This window comes from Pan paniscus, chromosome 11, assembly GCF_029289425.2.
Source record: "Pan paniscus chromosome 11, NHGRI_mPanPan1-v2.0_pri, whole genome shotgun sequence".
Taxonomy (NCBI): Eukaryota; Metazoa; Chordata; class Mammalia; order Primates; family Hominidae; genus Pan; species Pan paniscus.
In genome coordinates, this window is record NC_073260.2 from 75,629,946 (window position 1) to 75,648,318 (window position 18,373).

Consider the following 18,373-nt stretch of genomic DNA (forward strand, 5'->3'; position numbering starts at 1 on the left):
TTCACAGGAGCAATCATAGCACACTGCCATCAAACTCCTGGGCTCAAGTGATCCTCCTGCCTCAGCCTCCCTTGTAGCTGGGACTGCATAGGCACTGCTGTGCCTGACTCTGATTTGAGGTTTTTTTTAAAATTTTTTTTTAGACGGAGCCTTGCTCTGTCACCCAGACTGGAGTGCAATGGTGCAATCTCGGCTCACTGCAACCTCTGCCCCAAGTAGCTGGAATTAGATGTGCGTCACCACACCCAGATAATTTTTGTATTTTTAGTAGAGACGGGGTTTCAGCATATTGGCCAGGCTGGTCTTGAACTCCTGACCTCAAGTGATCCTCTCACCTCGGCCTCCCAAAGTCCTAGGATTACAGGTGTGAGCCACCGCACCTGGCCTAATTTGAGTTTGTGAAATGATCGCTGTTGCTGTGTAGAGAATAGTTTAGAGAGGTAGGTCCTGCTGGCACGTTTGGTGTCTTTGTGCAAACCCAAAAAAGGTTTCTATTCTGTGTGGACCAATTAGAAAAAATGCACCACTGTGTCCCAGCTAGGCCAGGTCAAAAGGCTTCAGCCCCCTGAGCCAGACTTGTTACGCAGGCACAGCCTGTGCAATCATGTGGCCACCCTGAGGAGGAGGAGGGTGGATGTGAACAAACAGTGCTTTTACAGTCACCCAGTGATGGTGTAGCAGCACTGGATAACACTTAATGACAGGTGAGGATTGAGATTGAGTGAGATTGGGTTTGTAGTTAAAATCAGCAAGAAGGTGGTGATTATTTGGATATGGTTGATGGAGAGGGAGGTAGCAAGGATGATTCAAAAGTTTCTGGCATAAACAACTGAGTAGGATGGGATGGTGGAACCATTATGGTGATTGAGAACACAGGAGGAGGAGCGGGTTGGCACGAGGTGTGGGAGGGAAGATAATGCCTTTTTGGATGTGTGTTTTGTTTGTGAGACATCCAAGTAAAGATGAGGAGTAGACAGTTGCTACTCCTGGAAGAGATCTGGGGTGGAGATACATGTTTGGGAGCTGTTGCATGTAAGTATTACTGCATAAAAAGCACTCATCCAAAGAGGGTGTAGAATGAGAAAAGAAAAGGGCTGGACCCATAGAGTTTGATCACTGTATTTGGTAGAGGAAGAGAGGCCTGTTAAGGGTACTGAGAAGTGTGATATTCATGCAGGGCAGGGAGGAAATGAGGGGTCTATGATGTTTTGTTTTGTTTCAGATTGAGATGGGAGAAATTTAAACATGCTCTAATACTACTGGGATTTTTTTTGTTTTGTTTTTGACAGGATCTCTCTCCATTGCCCAGGCTGGAGTGCAGTGGCACAATCTTAGCTCACTGCAACCTCCACCCTCTGGGGCTCATGCCATCCTCTCACCTCAGCCTTCAAGTAGCACCAAGGGTGTACAGCACTACGCCTGGCTAATTTTTGTATTCTTTTCCTAGAGACGGGTCTTACCATCTGTGTTGTCCAGGCTGGTCTCAAATTCCTGAGCTGAAGCAATGTGCCCACCTTGGCTTCCCAAAGTGTGAGATTATAGGCATGAGACACTGTGTCTGGCCACTACTGGGAATTTTCTGGTAGAGAGGAAGAGCCTAAAGATGCAGGAGGGTGAAATAAATGATAGGACCAGTTTTCAGAGAGGGTGAGAACACAGTGCAGAATTTGGTCTTTGATGGAAGGACGGAGGGAGAGGATGGATAAAGATGCTTTAGATTTTGGGTCCAGAATCGTGAGGACTTTTTCTGAAGGAAGTGGCAAAACCATTGGCTGAGTTTGGGGTGTGTCCGTGTGTGCAGTCAGATATTTCTTCAACCAGCATTTAGTAAGCATCTTCTAGTGCCAAGCTTTGTGTTTGGCTCCCTGGAAAGTGTTATGAATGATGATTGCCTTGAAGCTTGGCCTTGTACACCTGAAATAGCCTTGCACCACTTTTTCTACAAATTGCTTCCTACCTTTGACCTTACACGCTTGTTAACTAAAGGCAGTAAGTGCTCAGCTGATGTTTTTTTTTTTCTTTGAGATGGAATCTTGCTCTGTTGCTCAGGCTGGAGTGCAGTGGCACGTTCTCAGCTCACTGCAACCTATGCCTCCCAGGTTCAAGCGATTCTCCTGCCTCAGCCTCCCAAGTATCTGGGACTACAGGCACCCGCCACCTCACCTAGCTAATTTTTTGTATTTTTAATAGAGATGGGGTTTCACCGTGTTAGCCAGGATGGTCTCGAACTCCTGACCTCGTGATCCACCCGCCTTGGCCTCCCAAAGTGCTGGGATTACAGGCGTGAGCCACCTCGCCCAGCCTTAGCTGATCTTTTGATGGGCATCAAAGCCACTAGGGGTGACAGTCCTGGAGGGGAAGGACCTTTTCAAGCCCCTTCCACATCATGCAGGTTCATGTCCCATGTCATGGTTCTCGGTGTTGGCTATACATTAGGAACACCTGTGGAACTTTTAAAAAAACCTGACACCCAGGTCAAACTCTATATCAATTCCATCAAATCTCTGGTAGGGGGACTCAGTTATTGGTCCTTTTTGAAAGCTCCCTGGTGGTTCCAGTGTACAAACCAGATTGAGAGCTACTTGCCTGTTGAGTGGCCCTGAGTCCAGTTAAAGCCACTCTTCTGTGTTGAGCTCCAGCCCCTGCTGCCTGGAGTTTACTGCATTTGTCAGTTGTGTGGAACAGAAAATAAGGCTGAGACCAATTGTGTAGGACAGAAAACGAGGTTGAGATTATATTGGTATCCAAAGCAGGAAGCGAAGGACAGTCCTTTGGGGGTGTTGAAAGGAAGTGTAAGAACTTCTATTTATAATTTTATAAGCATTTAAGGTCAAGAATGCCAGTGGTCCCTCCTTCAGTGGTTTTTTTTTTTTTTTTTGAGACAGTCTTGCTCTGTCGCCCAGGCTGGAGTGCAGTGGCACAATCTCAGGTCCCTGAAACCTCCACCTCCCAGGTTCAAGCAATTGTCCTGCCTCAGCCTTCTGAGTAGCTGGGATTACAGGCACATGCCACCATGCCTGGCTAATTAGTAAATACAGGGTCTCACCATGTTGACCAGGCTGGTCTCGAACTCCATAACCTCAGGTGATCCGCCTGCCTGGGCCTCCCGAAGTGCTGGGATTACGGGTGTGAGTCACCGCGCGCGGACCCTCCTTCAGTCCTGTGTCTTGTACTGTGAATGTGGTTTCTAAGGTGGATAAGGAGGCAGGGATTCCTTGCCTAGCTGGAGCCCTGCTCACCTGGCCATCAAGCATACTGTGAGATGTTGCAAGTTAGGAGCTATAGGGTGTCATCGAGTTGTTTAATTTTAGAAACACAAAGGCTTTAAATTAGAGCATCTCAGGTTAGACTTGTCCCTGAGCGGGTGATAGGTGTACTGAGATACTGCATTTCTCTCAGCCCTCTCCCTTAAGCCAAGAGAGCTGAAGCTGATGTTCGATGGTTACCTTTTGGTATACATGTCATGGCATGAGAAAGAATCACTGCTTTAGTCTGTAGAAGCTTTGTCGTCCTTTGCCATGCCCTGGGGAGGGAGCAGGACCATCCTTTGCACCCATCAGAGCATTCCTAGTTCTTTTGTTGCCAGATGCGTAAGAGTGGTTGAGTTTACAGGTGTCTGCATCTCTCTTTAGCAGAAAGATGGGGTTTCAAATGTGTTGCCTCTTTCCAATTTTGCTATGCCTATCAGTAGTCAGATATTTTGGGGAGAAGGGAAAAATCCAAGGTAAATGTGAGGTTCTTACAGTGAATTACTTTTCAAAAGAAATTTCTGCTACCAAGGGGCATTTGGGAAGTGGCTGTGTGGAGATGTTTTCATTGTAATGCGAACATATTGCCAAAAAATATTGTACATTTGTGAGTTATCAAAGCTCTCAAAGGAAAAAAAAATTAAAAACTGGGAAACAGAATTGTCATACTACTTTAATTGAAAAGTAACAATGAGTTTTTAATCCATTTGTTAACTTTATGGGGCACCTGCAGACTATTTTGATTAGTCTTTACAATTGATTGAAACCCACTGGGCAAATTTCGCCAAAAAACTATGTGATTGGTGGATAGAGGAAACTAAGTGTCAAGATTTAGGTAGCAGAGCCAAGAGTGCACTACTATAATTGAAGTAATAGGTTTTATTGCATCCTCCAAGTTTTTGAATTATGATACATGTAATTTATTAGTACAGTAGTGAGAGATAGGACTAGCTGGATTTCCTAGGCCCACTAAGAATCCCTAAGCCTAGCTGGGAAGGTAACCGCGTCCACCTTTAAACACGGGGCTTGCAACTTAGCTCACACCCGACCAATCAGGTAGTAAAGAGAGCTCACTAAAATGCTAATTAGGCAAAAACAGGAGGTAAAGAAATAGCCAATCATCTATTGCCTGAGAGCACAGCGGGAGGGACAATGATCAGGACATAAACCCAGGCATTCCAGCCAGCAACAGCTACCCTCTTTGGGTCCCCTCCCTTTGTATGGGAGCTCTGTTTCCACTCTATTAAATCTTGCAACTGCACTCTCTTCTGGTCCGTGTTTGTTACGGCTTGAGCTGAGCTTTTGCTTATTGTCCACCATTGTTCTTTGCCGCTGTTGCAGACCTGCCACTGACTTCCATCCCTCCGGATCAGGCAGGGTGTCCGCTGTGCTCCTGATCCAGCGAGGCGCCCATTGCCGCTCCCGATCGGGCTAAAGGCTTGCCATTGTTCCTGCACGGCTAAGTGCCTGGGTTCATCCTAATCAAGCTGAACATTAGTCACTGGGTTCCACGGTTCTCTTCCATGACCCATGGCTTCTAATAGAGCTATAACACTCACCGCATGGCCCCAGATTCCATTCCTTGGAATCTGTGAGGCCAAGAACCCCAGGTCAGAGAACATGAGGCTTGCCACCATTTTGGAAGTGGCCTGCCGCCATCTTGGGAGCTCTAGGAGCAAGGACCCACTGGTAACAGTAGTAGATACATAGAATTTTTAAATAAACATACTTATATTAAGGGTACTCTTAGGGTCTATACTAAGAAATTTTGCATGCTTGTCATTAAAAGCTTTGAGTCAAAGTCCTGTGTGTGTGTATATGACTTTGACTCTAAGTCAAGTGTAAATGTAACTGTATAGATATGCCATGTATATAATGTAAATAAAATATATACATATATTTATAAATAAGGCAGTCTGAAAACTTGCTTGCTGGTGAACTTTAAAACAGCCTCTTTCTCGTGATATACCCCTCCAGTTTATCCAGTGGAAAAGAAAATTACTGCTGGATTAAAAACAAGTGCTTAGGCTAGGTGTGGTACCTCATGCCTGTAATTTCAGCACTTTGGGAGGTCGAGGCAGGCAGATCGCTTGAGCCCAGGAGTTCGAGACCAGCCTGGGCAATATGGTAAAACCCCATCTCTACATAAAAATACAGAAATTAGCTGGGTGTGGTGGTGTGCGTCTGTAGTCCCAGCTACTCAGGAGGCTGAGTTGGGAGGATTGCTTAAGCCCAGGAGTCGAGGCTGTGGTGAACTGTGATTGGGCCAGCACATTCAAGCCTGGGTGACAGAGCGAGACCCTGTCCCAAAAAAAAAAAAAAAAAAAAAAAAAAATGCTCAAACTAAAGAGTGATACATTGTATACGTGTCTTGTTTCTCTTGAAATGTGTACATTTTATCATTCCATAATGTATACATCTATCAAAACATCACATTATACCCCATAAATATATACAATTATTATTTGTCAATTAAAAATTAATTTTTTTTTAAAGCCACTTAATGTGCAATTTGCAGATGTCTTCTGGTTAGTCCAAGATTCAGCGGGGGTCAGGTGATCAAGAATTTCCTGAAATCAGCAGCTGGATCCAGGAATGGGCTTAGGACACCATCCCAGACTTTGGGGCCCGCCAGGCTTGTTTGTCCTCTTCATGTAAATGCAGAACTTGCCTCTGAAATATGCCTAATCCTTTCATATAGGTGGAGCCCCCGATCTCATCCATTGTCTACACATTTCTCACATCTGTTATGCTAACCAACACAGTCCTTGTATTCACCTTGTGAGGATCTGGTTCTCACACTACTTATGCTAATTAACAAAACCTCTGGTTTGCAATTAAAAATCCTGAAGCACATGCTATATCTGCTGCTGGAGTGCCCACCACCATGGCTGGCTGATTTTTGTATTTTTAGTAGAGACGGGGTTTCACCACATTGGCCAGGGTGGTCTAGAATTCCTGACCTCAGATGATTTGCCCACCTCGGCCTCCTAAAGTGCTGGGATTACAGGTGTGAGCCACTGTGCCCTGCCACACTTGTCTGTCTTTATGCCTTTGTTTCTTGTAATTTATGGGACCACAGACTCCACCCCTATACTGAAGACCTAGTAATTGCTCCCAGAATTGCTCCCAGGAATGTGCTCCTGCCTGGGGCACTTGACTTCCACAAACCCCAGGGTATAGATAAAAACCCGTGCATGTATGTCTCACTGCTATGCAGAAGTGTTTTTCAAGTCAGAAATAGACGGCCCACCAATTTTGTTGTTGATTACTTGTGACAGAAAACTTATGAGTTCCCTGAAAATAAGAGGCATGGCTATAAAATACAGGATTTAAAAAAACATGTATAAGTGGAAATTAGTACCTTTAACATAAGTGTTTTCCAAAGACATTTCTGACCATTTTGAGGCATGTCCTCTGCGCTGTATTCTCCTATTAGGAAAGACACCAGTTTTTGATGGTAGATGTGATTTTGCAGCATGTTAGAAGTTAGCATTATGAGGTAGATTGGTCATGCTCAGTAATATTATTTTGGGTCAAAATAAGATGTAAATTTTTTTTCTTTTGAGACCAGTCTCGCTTTGTTGCCCAGGCTGGAGTGCAGTGGCATGATCACAGCTCACTGCTGCTTCTCCCCAGTCAGCTCAACTGGTTCTCCCACATCAGCCTCCCGTAAATATTTTTTTAAAATGGACTAGGGGCTGGGCATGGTGGCTCAGCCTGTAATGCCAGCACTTTGGCAGGCTAAGGCTGGCAGATCACTTGAGGTCAGGAGTTCGAGACCAGCCTGGCCAACATGATGAAACCTCGTCCCTGCTAAAAATAAAAAAAAATAGCCAGGTGTGGTAGCGTTTGCCTGTAATCCCAGCTACTCAGGAGGCTGAGGTGGGAGAATCACTTGAACCCGAACCCGGGAGGCAGAGGATGCAGTGAGTCAAGATCGCACCTCTGTACTTCAGCCTGGGCAACAGAGCGAGACTTTGTCTCAAAGAAAAAAAGGAAATGAGAAAAGAGAATGTGTGACTGACACCACAAAGAAATGTCAGATGTCTCTTTTGGGGTTCTGTGGGTGGCCCTCCCTCCCAAAAAAGTAGAATTCAGTGAAGGGAATGCAGTAGAGTGTGAAAGAACACATACCCACAAGGGTGAAGCTGCAGGCTCTGGTTAAAGGCAGCTTTCCACTAGATCTTGACCCTTATGCCCCAGGGCCTCAGCTTTTTCTTGAGTTACAGAGGAGGGTGCAACTTGGGGCTAGATGGACTTTTTTGTTATGGACTTGCCATATGCTCTTCTTGTAAGTTTTCTTTGTCATGTAAGTTTGAGGAATGCTGAATACCATGTCTCTGTCTTTAAATATTTACAGTAGACCTGACTGTCTTAAGGGCTAAGAAATAAGGAGCCAAACCAGCAACAGAGAATCTTGTCTTTCTTTTCTTTTCTTTTTTTTTTTGAGATGGAGTCTCGCTCTGTCACCCAGGCTGGAGTGCAATGGCGTGATCTCAGCTCACTGCAACTTCTGCCTCCCAGATTCAAGTAATTCCCCTGCCTCATATTCCGGAGTAGCTGGGATTACAGGCGCCTGCCACCATGGCTGGCTAATTTTTGTATTTTTAGAAGAGACGGGGTTTCACCACGTTGGCCGGGGTGGTCTAGAATTCCTGACCTCAGATGATTTGCCCACCTCTGCCTCCTAAAGTGCGGGGATTACAGGTGTGAGCCACTGTGCCCTGCCACACTTGTCTTGTCTTTACATCTTTGTTTCTTGTAATTTATGGGACCACAGACTCCACCCCTAGCCTGAAGACCTAGTAATTGCTCCCAGAGCTGCTGTTTCCAGCAACACTAGATGCTTCCTGAAGTTTCTTTCAGCTCTACAATGGATGCATTGTTCTAAAAATAGTTTCTAACTATATTGACCAAACCTATAATTTCCTCCAGAAACCTCAGCATATAACCTCTGAGTGAATTCCTGGAGAGCAGGGAGCATGTATTATTTATGTTTGTATTTTTCTCCCCAGAGCCTAGGAATCTATTTTGTATAATAGATTCTCAGTATAGAATTGAGTATATTGAAGTATTTGTTAGTAAACTGGAAATATGGATTTTCATTTTTGAAGTCTGAAAAAGTTACCCTTAGACATGAGCTCAGATTTGAACAAAAGTCAAAAAAGGGAAAATAATGAATAATAATACATTGCCAATATTAAGGGCTCATTATTTGTCAAATACAGTATAAACATGTTACAAGTTAGCTCACTTACTCTTTATAAAAACTCTAAGGTATATATGATCATTTCCCCAATGAAATTGTTTAAAGTTAATTAGTTTTTTTAAAAAACAACAAAAACGCTGAAGCTAGAAGAGGCTAAGAATTTGCTGAAGTTTGGGTTGGGGAATGATGACTCCCAGGTCTCCTGCTGGGGCAGTCCGGTTGGAGAGCTGAAATCATTGCCACTGTACTCTTCTGTGTCTCAGATGTAAACAAACCCAAGAGAAAATATTCAGGACTGGGCACAGTGGCTCACACCTATCATCCCAGCACTTTAGGAGGCCTAGGTGGATCACTTGAGCCCAGGAGTTCAAGACCAGCCTGGGCAACAGTGCAAGACCTTGCCTCTACAAAAAATATAAAAATTAGCCAGGCATGGTGGCATGTGCCTGTACTCCCAGCTACCCAGGAGGCTGAGGTAGAAGGATCGCTTTGAACCTGGGAAGTCGAGGCTGTAGTAAGCTTTGGTTACGCCACTGCACTGTAGCTTGGGTAACAGAGCGATACCCTGTCTCAGAAAAAGAAAGAAAAGAAAAGATTCAGCCACTAGTAATCAAAGAAATCACAAAATGAAACCTTGATGATGTACCATTTTACAGTTGCAATATCGGCAAAAATAATTATACAGTATATTCATATACAGTCATTTAACATTATATATAATTAAAATGTATAGTAAATGTAGAGAAAATGGTATCCAGATGTTACTGGGGACAGTATAAGTATCGTTTATTTGGAAGGCAGACAAGAGGCACAGAAACTTACAAGTAGTGACCTAAAATCCTTATTCCTGGGAATTCCAAGGAAGTCCTTTAAAAGCAAAGCAAAAACAAAGCTATGAATATACAAAGCTATTCATAGTTCATATTTATAACAGTATAATTTGGAAATACCCTTAATATCCAACCATAAGATAAACTAATTGTGACAAAAACAAATGATATTTTGATAGCCAATAAATCAAAAAAGAATAGAAAATGAAATCCCTGCTGCTATATCTGAGCAAAAATATAAGTGTATTGTGCAAAGTTAAGTACCAGAAGAGAACATGGAACGTGAACGCAGAGGATGTGTAAGTGAAGTTAGATTGTCAATGGATTTTTGTTTTTGGGAAATTATATGCTTTGCAAATATATTTAATTGGAGCTTATTTTGGAGAACTGTCACCATTTTATCCCAGTTGGCAATTTTTAAAGAAAATTACTGAAGTGAACATAAAAAATGCAAACATTTCAGAAGTGTTTGAATAAACATCCCCTCTCCAAAAAAGAAGATCCTCACTGAATAGTTTTGGGTGTGTGCTTCTCAGTTTTTCCAGTGCACGTTTATAATATATTTATCTGGAGGCTGGTTTTTTTGTTTGTTTTGAGACGGAGTCTCACTCCGTTGCCCAGGCTGGAGTGCAGTGGCGTGATCTCGGTTCAAGCGATTCTCCTGCCTCAGCCTCTTGAGTAGCTGGGATTACAGGTGCCCGCCACCACGCCCGGCTTTCTCTGAACATACTGAGGTGCAGCTCATCTTTGAATACCACATCATCTCACATACCTCTTTTCATGTCATTACAATGAGAATTACTTCATTCTTGGCTTTAGTGCTAATTTCAAATTCAATAACTGTACCAAAATATAATTTAGATGATGTGGAAATGGAGAATAAAGATTGCCGCTTAGGTTTATGAAGCTGTTTAAAGGGCACATTCACAGCTTAGATCACAAATCAGTCCCTGAGGGTTGAAGAAGTTGCTCTGATGTGTCTTAACACTGAAGCCTCCAAAAAGAGAATTTGTAACATTCATATTCGCAGGAAGATTTGGGAGATTCCAGAGCTCCTTGAAAGGTTAGGAGGCAGGGCAAGGTATAATTAGAAGCTGTCAATAACTGGATCCAGTGTTGTTCTTGGCCAGAAAGAGAGATTATGCTGTGTTCTCTTTGTTCCCCGGGGAGTCAGCCCTCGGCTGAGCCCTTGTCTCACCTCTTAATCCCGATAAACTGGAGTAAATGACCATATTCAGAGCAGTGAAAGCCTGGGTTTCTTTACCTGGTAAGTGAGAATAAAAACAGCTACTTACAGGGTGGTTGTGAGAATTAAGTAAGAAAAGGTATGTAAAATGCTTGGCAAAGTATTTGCTTGTTATTAATATTAGCAGTTTCCTAAATTCTGAGATAACTTTGTAAAAGCACCATCCATTTGATAATCATCTCTAAAGGAAGTTTAAAAAAAAAAACAAAAAACAAACCACCACCACCACCACCACCACCACAGTAATGAGCATACTTTGTGTCAGTGGGTATAATTTCGAAAAATGTCAGTGTAAGGGAAAAAATGTTCTCAGACTTGGGGACATACAGTACATATTAGTATTTTGCCTTACAGTGCCCCCCTCCCACATCACGCATCTGCTAAGGAACAGCAAAGTGCTTTATCACTTAGGAATTGAGGACCCCCTGAATGAATCCAGCTGCTCCTTTGTGCAGGTAAGGAGACCAAAGTCCAGAAAGGTTAAGGTCAATCCCAAAGACGGGATGAAAGTATCACCCAGGACAGTTTGAGGCAGGTTGTTTTCTGGTTTTTTTTTTTTTTTTAATGGTTTTGTTTGTTTGTTTGTTTTGAGACAAAGTCTTGCTCTGCCTCCCAGGCTGGAGTGCAATGGCGTGATCTCTGCTCACTGCAACCTCTGCCTCTCAGGTTCAAGCGATTCTCCTGCCTCAGCCTTCCATGTAGCTAGGACTACAGGTGCGAGCCACCATGCCTGGCTAATTTTTGTCTTTTTAGTAGAGATGAGGTTTCGCCATGTTGGCCAGGCTAGTCTCGAACTCCTGACCTCAGGTGATGCTCCCGCCTCAGCCTCACAAAGTGCTGGGATTACAGGCCTGAGCTATCACGCTGGGCCTGGGTTTCTTTTTAGATACACATTCTAGAGTAACTAAAATCATGTTAGGCTTCCAGACAATAATTTAGAACCTGTAAGTACTGCATTTTCATTTCCTTCTCTGGAAAAGACTATGAGCTATAAGGCACACTTAACACAAAGCATCCAAGATGCTGCCCTACATTTTTTGGGAGAAAGGAAGTGGATTTTGTAATATTTGGACATTTGATGTTTTTTATTTTTATTTTTTGAGTTCATGCTAATTGAATAGACCCACGGAGTAGTGTGGGAGACAAGCCTGAGACTTGACCGAGGCCACTAAGGGCTCTCCAAAGCACCCACATGGATAGCTTCACAGAGACAGAGTGATGTGGGATTCAGTGCTGAAGTGAGAGACGACGATAATTCCTGTTTATTGAGCATGTGCTGTGTGTACCAGTCACTGTGCTTGGCACTTTACAGATTACTTAAACATCACTGAACAAATGAGAGGAGTCATTACCATATCTCCATTTTTCAGATGAGGAAACTAAGGCTCAGAGAGGTTAAGCAACTTGTGGAAACCATGCATTTAGGAAGTAACATAGGCTATGTCTTCACTTCTGTTTGACTTAACACTTCTGTTTTGCTCCGTGGCCTCCAACAGTGAATTATGTTGATTTCAAAGAGGGGCAATCATTGTGGTTTGGGAAAGGACCAGAGGAAGGAGTTGAGCTGGATTTTGAACATGTAGAGGAAATTGGGGAGACAGTGCTTTTCATTTTTGCTAATGGTTAGCCTTTTGCCATCTGGAATAAGGATACTTACTCTGACAGTCACATTTAGCAAACTGAAAATCCAGATTTGAGGGCTATCTCTAAAAACAAGGAATCTAGAATTTGGGAACTAGCATTTCTAAGACCAAGCCATTTAGGAGGCTCAAGTACTTAAAATTGGGACCGTTCAGAAAACCCAAGACATGTGGCCCATGTGACACACAGGATGGGTGACCTCAGGGCCAAAAACCCAGGGCCATCTAATCTTTAAGAGGGGACAAAATGAACTTTAATTTTCCAATCCAAAATTTTGTTTCCATAAAATCGTGGTGTTCTATTTGGTATTATAAACTACCTACTTTTAGATTTGAAAAAAAAAAAGAGAAAAAGAAAAAAGTCCATTACTCTTCAGTGTGGAATTTCAAAGTAGACAATGAGATCTTTTATTCTCATTTTTGGCCTGCAATGATAATGACGTTAAAGATTGCTATTTAAAAAAAAAAACACTTTGTTTTCTGTGTGTATATATAAACAGATATTTCTGCTCAAGCCCATCAAAGTCAGCCTCTGCAAATGAAGTCTCCTGCCTGAGAGGACAGGTTTTTTCCATGTAAAAGTGTGTTTCGCTGTTACTTATACTTTAAGCAAATTGGGGTAACAGTAAATGTGCACAGGCAGTCGGAAACACACTGGCCTTTTGGAGAAACTTGGACAACCTTTGTTCTTTTATCTCTAAACTTTCATGACACTAAACTCAAAAAGGTTATTTATTTTTCAGACAACCTGCGGTCATACCTACTTATATTTCCCTTATTCTAATATATTGTTCTTCACTGTCTTCTCTTAAATTAATTTTATTTATTTATTTATTTATTTAGACAGAGTCTTACTCTGTCACCAGGCTGGAGTGTAGTGGTGCAATCTTGGCTCACGTTTGAAACCTCTGCCTCCCAGGCTCAAGCGAGTCTCATGCCTCAGCGTCCCGAGTAGCTGAGATTGCAGGTGTGCACCACCACGCATGGCTAATTTTTGTATTTTTAGTACAGACGGGGTTTCACCATGTTGGCCGGGCTGGTCTCGAAATCCTTGCCTCATGTGATCTGCCTGCCTTGGCCTTCCAAAGTGCTGGGATTACAGGCACGAGCCACTGCGCCCAGCCTCTTAAATTAATTTTTAAAAGCCTCTTCTGGGGCCTGGAGTGGTGGCTCACGCCTGTAATCCCAGCACTTTGGGAGGCCGAGGTGGGTGGATCACGAGGTCAGGAGTTTGAGACCAGCCTTGCCAACATGGTGAAACCCCGTCTCTATTAAAAATACAAAAATTAGCTAGGCATGGTGGTGCGTGCCTGTAGTCCCAGCTACTCAGGAGGCTGAGGCAGGAGAATTGCTTGAACCTGGGAGGCAGAGGTTGCAGTGAGCCTAGATCATGCCACTGCACTCTAGCCTGGGCGACAGAGTGAGACTCTGTCTCCAAAAAAAAAAAGCCTCTTCCATGTAACATTCTTCATCTCATTCACTTACCTGCTCTGGAGGTGCATCTAGTCAAGTCGTAGTAAGACAGCTGCATCTTTTAAAATCATAACAAAGAGACTGAAAACTCCCAAGGTTAAATCTGAGGAAATTCAGTGCATTAAGCATATTTGCACTGTTGTGCAGCCATCTCACCCTAGCCATTCCTAGAACTTTTCATTATCCCAAACAGAAACTGTACTCATGAAAATAGTAGCTCCCCATTCTTCCCTCCCCCAGCTCTGGAAACAACCATGCTACTTTCTGCCTCTGCGCATTTGACTACTCTAGGTACCTCTGTAAGTGGAATCCTAGTGAGAGGTGAAGCCAGCTGGGCTTCTGGGTTGAGTGGGGACTTGGAGAACTTTTGTGTCTAGTTAAAGGATTGTAAATGCACCAATCAGCGCTCTGTGTCTAGCTCAAAGATTGTAAACGCACCAATCAGCACTCTGTAAAAACGCACCAATCAGCGCTTTGTAAAATGGACCAATCAGCACTCTGTAAAATGGACCAATCAGTGCTCTGTAAAATGGACCAATCAGCAGGATGTGGGTGGGGACAAATAAAGGAATAAAAGCTGGCCATCCCAGCCAGTAGCGGCAACCTGCTCAGGTACCCTTCCATGTAGTGGAAACTTGGTTCTTTTGCTCTTCACAATAAATCTTGCTGTTGGTCACTCTTTGGGTCCGCACTACCTTTATGAGCTGAGAGGGTCTGTGGCTTCATTTGTGAAGTCAGAGAGACTATGAACCCACTGAGAGGAACAAAGAACTCCGGGCATGCCATCTTTAAGAGCTGTAACGCTCACTGTGAAGGTCTGCGGCTTCATCCCTGAGGTCAGGGAGACCACGAACCCATGGGAAGGAAGAAACTCAGGACACATCTGAACATCTGAAGGAACAAACTCCAGACGCACCATCTTTAAGAGCTGTAATACTCACCGGGAGGGTCCGCAGCTTCATTCTTGGTGAGTAAGACCCAGAACCCACCAGAAGGAATAAATTTCAGACACAATAGCATATCTGTTTTATTGTGTCTGACTTACTTGAGTTAGCATAATGCCGTCAGGATTCATTCATGTTGTACCCTAAGCCAGAATTTCATTCCTTTTTAAGACCAAATACTGATCCGTTGTATGGATATACCACATCTTGTTTATCATGTGCTTTTTCTTAACCATTAGGATGGTCTTCATTCAGATACAATGCAATCATGGACATTGCTTTGGCTTTCAAGGGAATTAATGAAATTTGTATGGGTAAAGCCATATATGTATTTCTAGCAATACATTTTATTTATCTATTTTTATTGTATTTTAAGTTCTAGGGTACATGTGCACAACGTGCAGGTTTGTTACATATGTATACATGTGCCATGTTGGTGTGCTGCACCCATTAACTTGTCATTTACATTAGGTATATCTCCTAATGCTATCCATCCCCCTTCCCCCCACCCCACAACAGGCCCTGGTGTGTGATGTCCCCCTTCCTGTGTCCAAGTGTTCTCATTGCTCAATTCCCACCTATGAGTGAGAACATGCGATGTTTGGTTTTTTGTCCTTGCGATAGTTTGCTGAGAATGATGGTTTCCAGCTTCATCCATGTCCCTACAAAGGACATGAACTCATCCTTTTTTATGGCTGCATAGTAGTCTATGGTGTATATGTGCCACATTTCTTAATCCAGTCTATCATTGTTGGACATTTGGGTTGGTTCCAAGTCTTTGCTATTGTGAATAGTGCCGCAATAAACCTACGTGTGCCTGTGTCTTTCTTTATAGGAGCATGATTTATAATCCTTTGGGTATATACCCAGTAATGGGATGGCTGGGTCAAGTGGTACTTCTAGTTCTAGATCCCTGAGGAATCGCCACACTGTCTTCCACAATGGTTGAACCAGTTTACAGTCCCACCAACAGTGTAAAAGTGTTCCTATTTCTCCACATGCTCTCCAGCACCTGTTGTTACCTGACTTTTTAATGATTGCCATTCTAACTGGTGTGAGATGGTATCTCATTGCAGTTTTGATTTGCATTTCTCTGATGGCCAGTGATGATGAGCATTTTTTTCATATGCCTGTTGGCTGCATAAATGTCTTCTTTTGAGAAGTGTCTGTTCATATCCTTCGCCCACTTGTTGATGGGGTTGTTTTTGTTTGTAAATTTGTTTGAGTTAGATTCTGGATATTAGCCGTTTGTCAGATGAGTAGATTGCAAAAATTTTCTCCCATTCTGTAGGTTGGTTCTTCACTCTGATGGTAGTTTCTTTTGCTGTGCAGAAGCTCTTTAGTTTAATTAGATCCCATTTGTCAATTTTGGCTTTTGTTGCCATTGCTTTTGGTGTTTTAGACATGAAGTCCTTGCCCATGCCTGTGTCCTGAATGGTATTGCCTAGGTTTTCCTCTAGGGTTTTTATGGTTTTAGGTCTAACATTTAATTCTTTAATCCATCTTGAATTAATTTTTGTATAAGGTGTAAGGAAGGGATCCAGTTTCAGCTTTCTACATATGGCTAGCCAGTTTTCCCAGCAGCATTTGTTAAATAGGGAATCCTTTCCCCATTTCTTGTTTTTGTCAGGTTTGTCAAAGACAAGATAGTTGTAGATGTGTGGTATTATTTCTGAGGGCTCTGTTCTGTTCCATTGGTCTATATCTCTGTTTTGGTACCAGTACCATGCTGTTTTGGTTACTGTAGCCTTGTAGTATAGTTTGAAGTCAGGTAGTGTGATGCCTCCAGCTTTGTTCTTTTGGCTTAGGATTGACTTGGCAATGCGGGCTCTTTTTTGGTTCCATATGAACTTTAAAGTAGTTTTTTCCAATTCTGTGAAAAAAAGTCATTGGTAGCTTGATGGGAATGGCATTGAATCTATAAATTACCTTGGGCAGTATGGCCATTTTCACGATATTGATTCTTTTCCTCCTGACAGATTTACAGTTTTCCACTTCGTGGCATAGACTGAGGGTGTATTTCATCTTTCCTGCAAAGTCAATAGGCAGAAAGGGTAGGTGTCAGTTCTTCCCCCAGGCTGTCAGCTGGTGTGTCCCTGGTGTGCCTTTGGGAGAGAGAGCATGGGGAAAGAGAGGATGCTTTTTCTTCTGTTAACGTGCTAATAAATACTATTTTCATTAATGAGTGAAATGCAAGGGTTATTTAAATGACATTTTGTCTCAAAGTAGTATAATGATTACAAGAAAAAAATTCTGTAGAACTTTTCATGTCATTAATTCAGGCATGGAGAACTGATATTTTTTCTTCTGTATGTAAACTACACAGATGAAACCTAATTTTATTTAATTTCATCTAACTTAGAGGCATCAAATTTCATTATGTATTTTAACATTTTTTATATAATTATAAAATATGTTTTAATATAGGATTACTCAGAAAAAAAAATAGCTGGGCGTGGTGTCTCACGCCTGTAATCCCAGCACTTTGGGAGGCCAAGGTGGGAGGATTGCTTGAGGCCAGGAGTTCGAAACCAGCCTGGCTAACATGGTGAAACCCCATGTCTACTAAAAATACAAAAATTAGCCAGATTGGTGGCGTGTGCCTGTAATCCCAGCTACTCAGGAGGCTGAGGTTGCAGTAAGCTGGGATTGTGCGACTGCACTCCAGCCTGGGCAACAGAGCAAGACTCCGTCTCAAAATAAATAAATACATATATATATATGGGATTAAATGGTGAGTGGAATTGTAAAAAGAAAATAGGAATGGAGAAAAGGAAATTCCTGTACCCCTTCTGCTTGATCAAGACTTTAGGACAAGCTTGTCCAACTCACTGCCAAGGATGGCTTTGAATTCTGCCTGATATACATTTGTAAACTTTCTTAATACATGAGATTTTTTTTGTGATTTTTCTTTTTTTAAGCTCATCAGCTATTGTTAGTGTTAGTGAATTTTATGTGTGGCCAAAAACACTTCTTCTTTTTCCAGGGAATAAGGCCCAGGGAATCCAAAAGATTGAACACCCCTGCTTTAGAACATTGATTTGTATCAGTTATATATAAAAGCTGATTAGCCATCTTTATAGGTCTTAATTTTATCACTACCTGTAAGGCTTTTTAAAAATGTAGTTCTTATTTTAATTAGAGTTATAAATGCACGTGATTTAAAAAAGAAGATATTTCCACAAGCGTGTCAAGAACTACGAAGGGTCTGAGATTTTACCCTACTTGAAAGTTAACAAGCCTGTTAACAATTTTCATGGATCCTGGCAAAAGACACAGACTCCTGGGCCAGAGATGAAGTGCCATTTATGACCTATATTAAGCAGTAGCAGAGGATCAGCATTTTTCTTATAGGTTGCTAGAGCCTTAATTCCCACAGGGCAGTATGAAGAGGGCCAAGTGATAACTACAAACAGTGGGTTGCATTATGGGAAAGAAACCCTGAGCTTAGAGAAGCCAAATCTTTTATAGTGGGCAGTAAGCATGCTGTGCTTTGCCCCAGGTAACATTGTCTTTATTATATTGTCAGTAAGAAGGTTTGCCCTTTGCTAGGGAGGGAAACACCATCTCTGTCTTTCTAGGCTGTTTGCTATAAAAATAGCCTTGAAAAAATTATCTGGAACAAAAAGACAGTGCCTCACTTGCAAGATGTACAGAAATGCAAGCCACCCATGGCGAATTGCCTCCCAACAAAGAGTTGTACTTACGAAAAACAGCATGCTTCTCCCAATGGCCCCCCAAATCTCCTACTCCCTAAAACTCCATTGTCCATTAGAAATA

General features: G+C 42.5%; 1 protein-coding gene across 11 annotated transcripts in view; it reads left to right on the top strand.

Moving 5' to 3' along the window:
- The window catches only part of GCNT1 (glucosaminyl (N-acetyl) transferase 1), a 114,089-nt gene that overhangs the window by 70,520 nt on the left and 25,196 nt on the right, over nucleotides 1–18,373 (top strand). For 3 of the 11 annotated variants that reach the window (XM_055091910.1, XM_063594368.1, XM_008963872.4), the window contains one exon: nucleotides 10,891–10,991. The exons of 6 other annotated variants lie outside the window; for them this stretch is intronic. The gene's annotated coding sequence lies outside the window, so the exon portion shown is untranslated. Of the gene's footprint in view, nucleotides 1–6,923; nucleotides 14,617–18,373 lie in introns of those variants that run through there. 2 more of the 11 variants (XM_063594367.1, XM_003811467.5) reach the window with 2 other exon arrangements.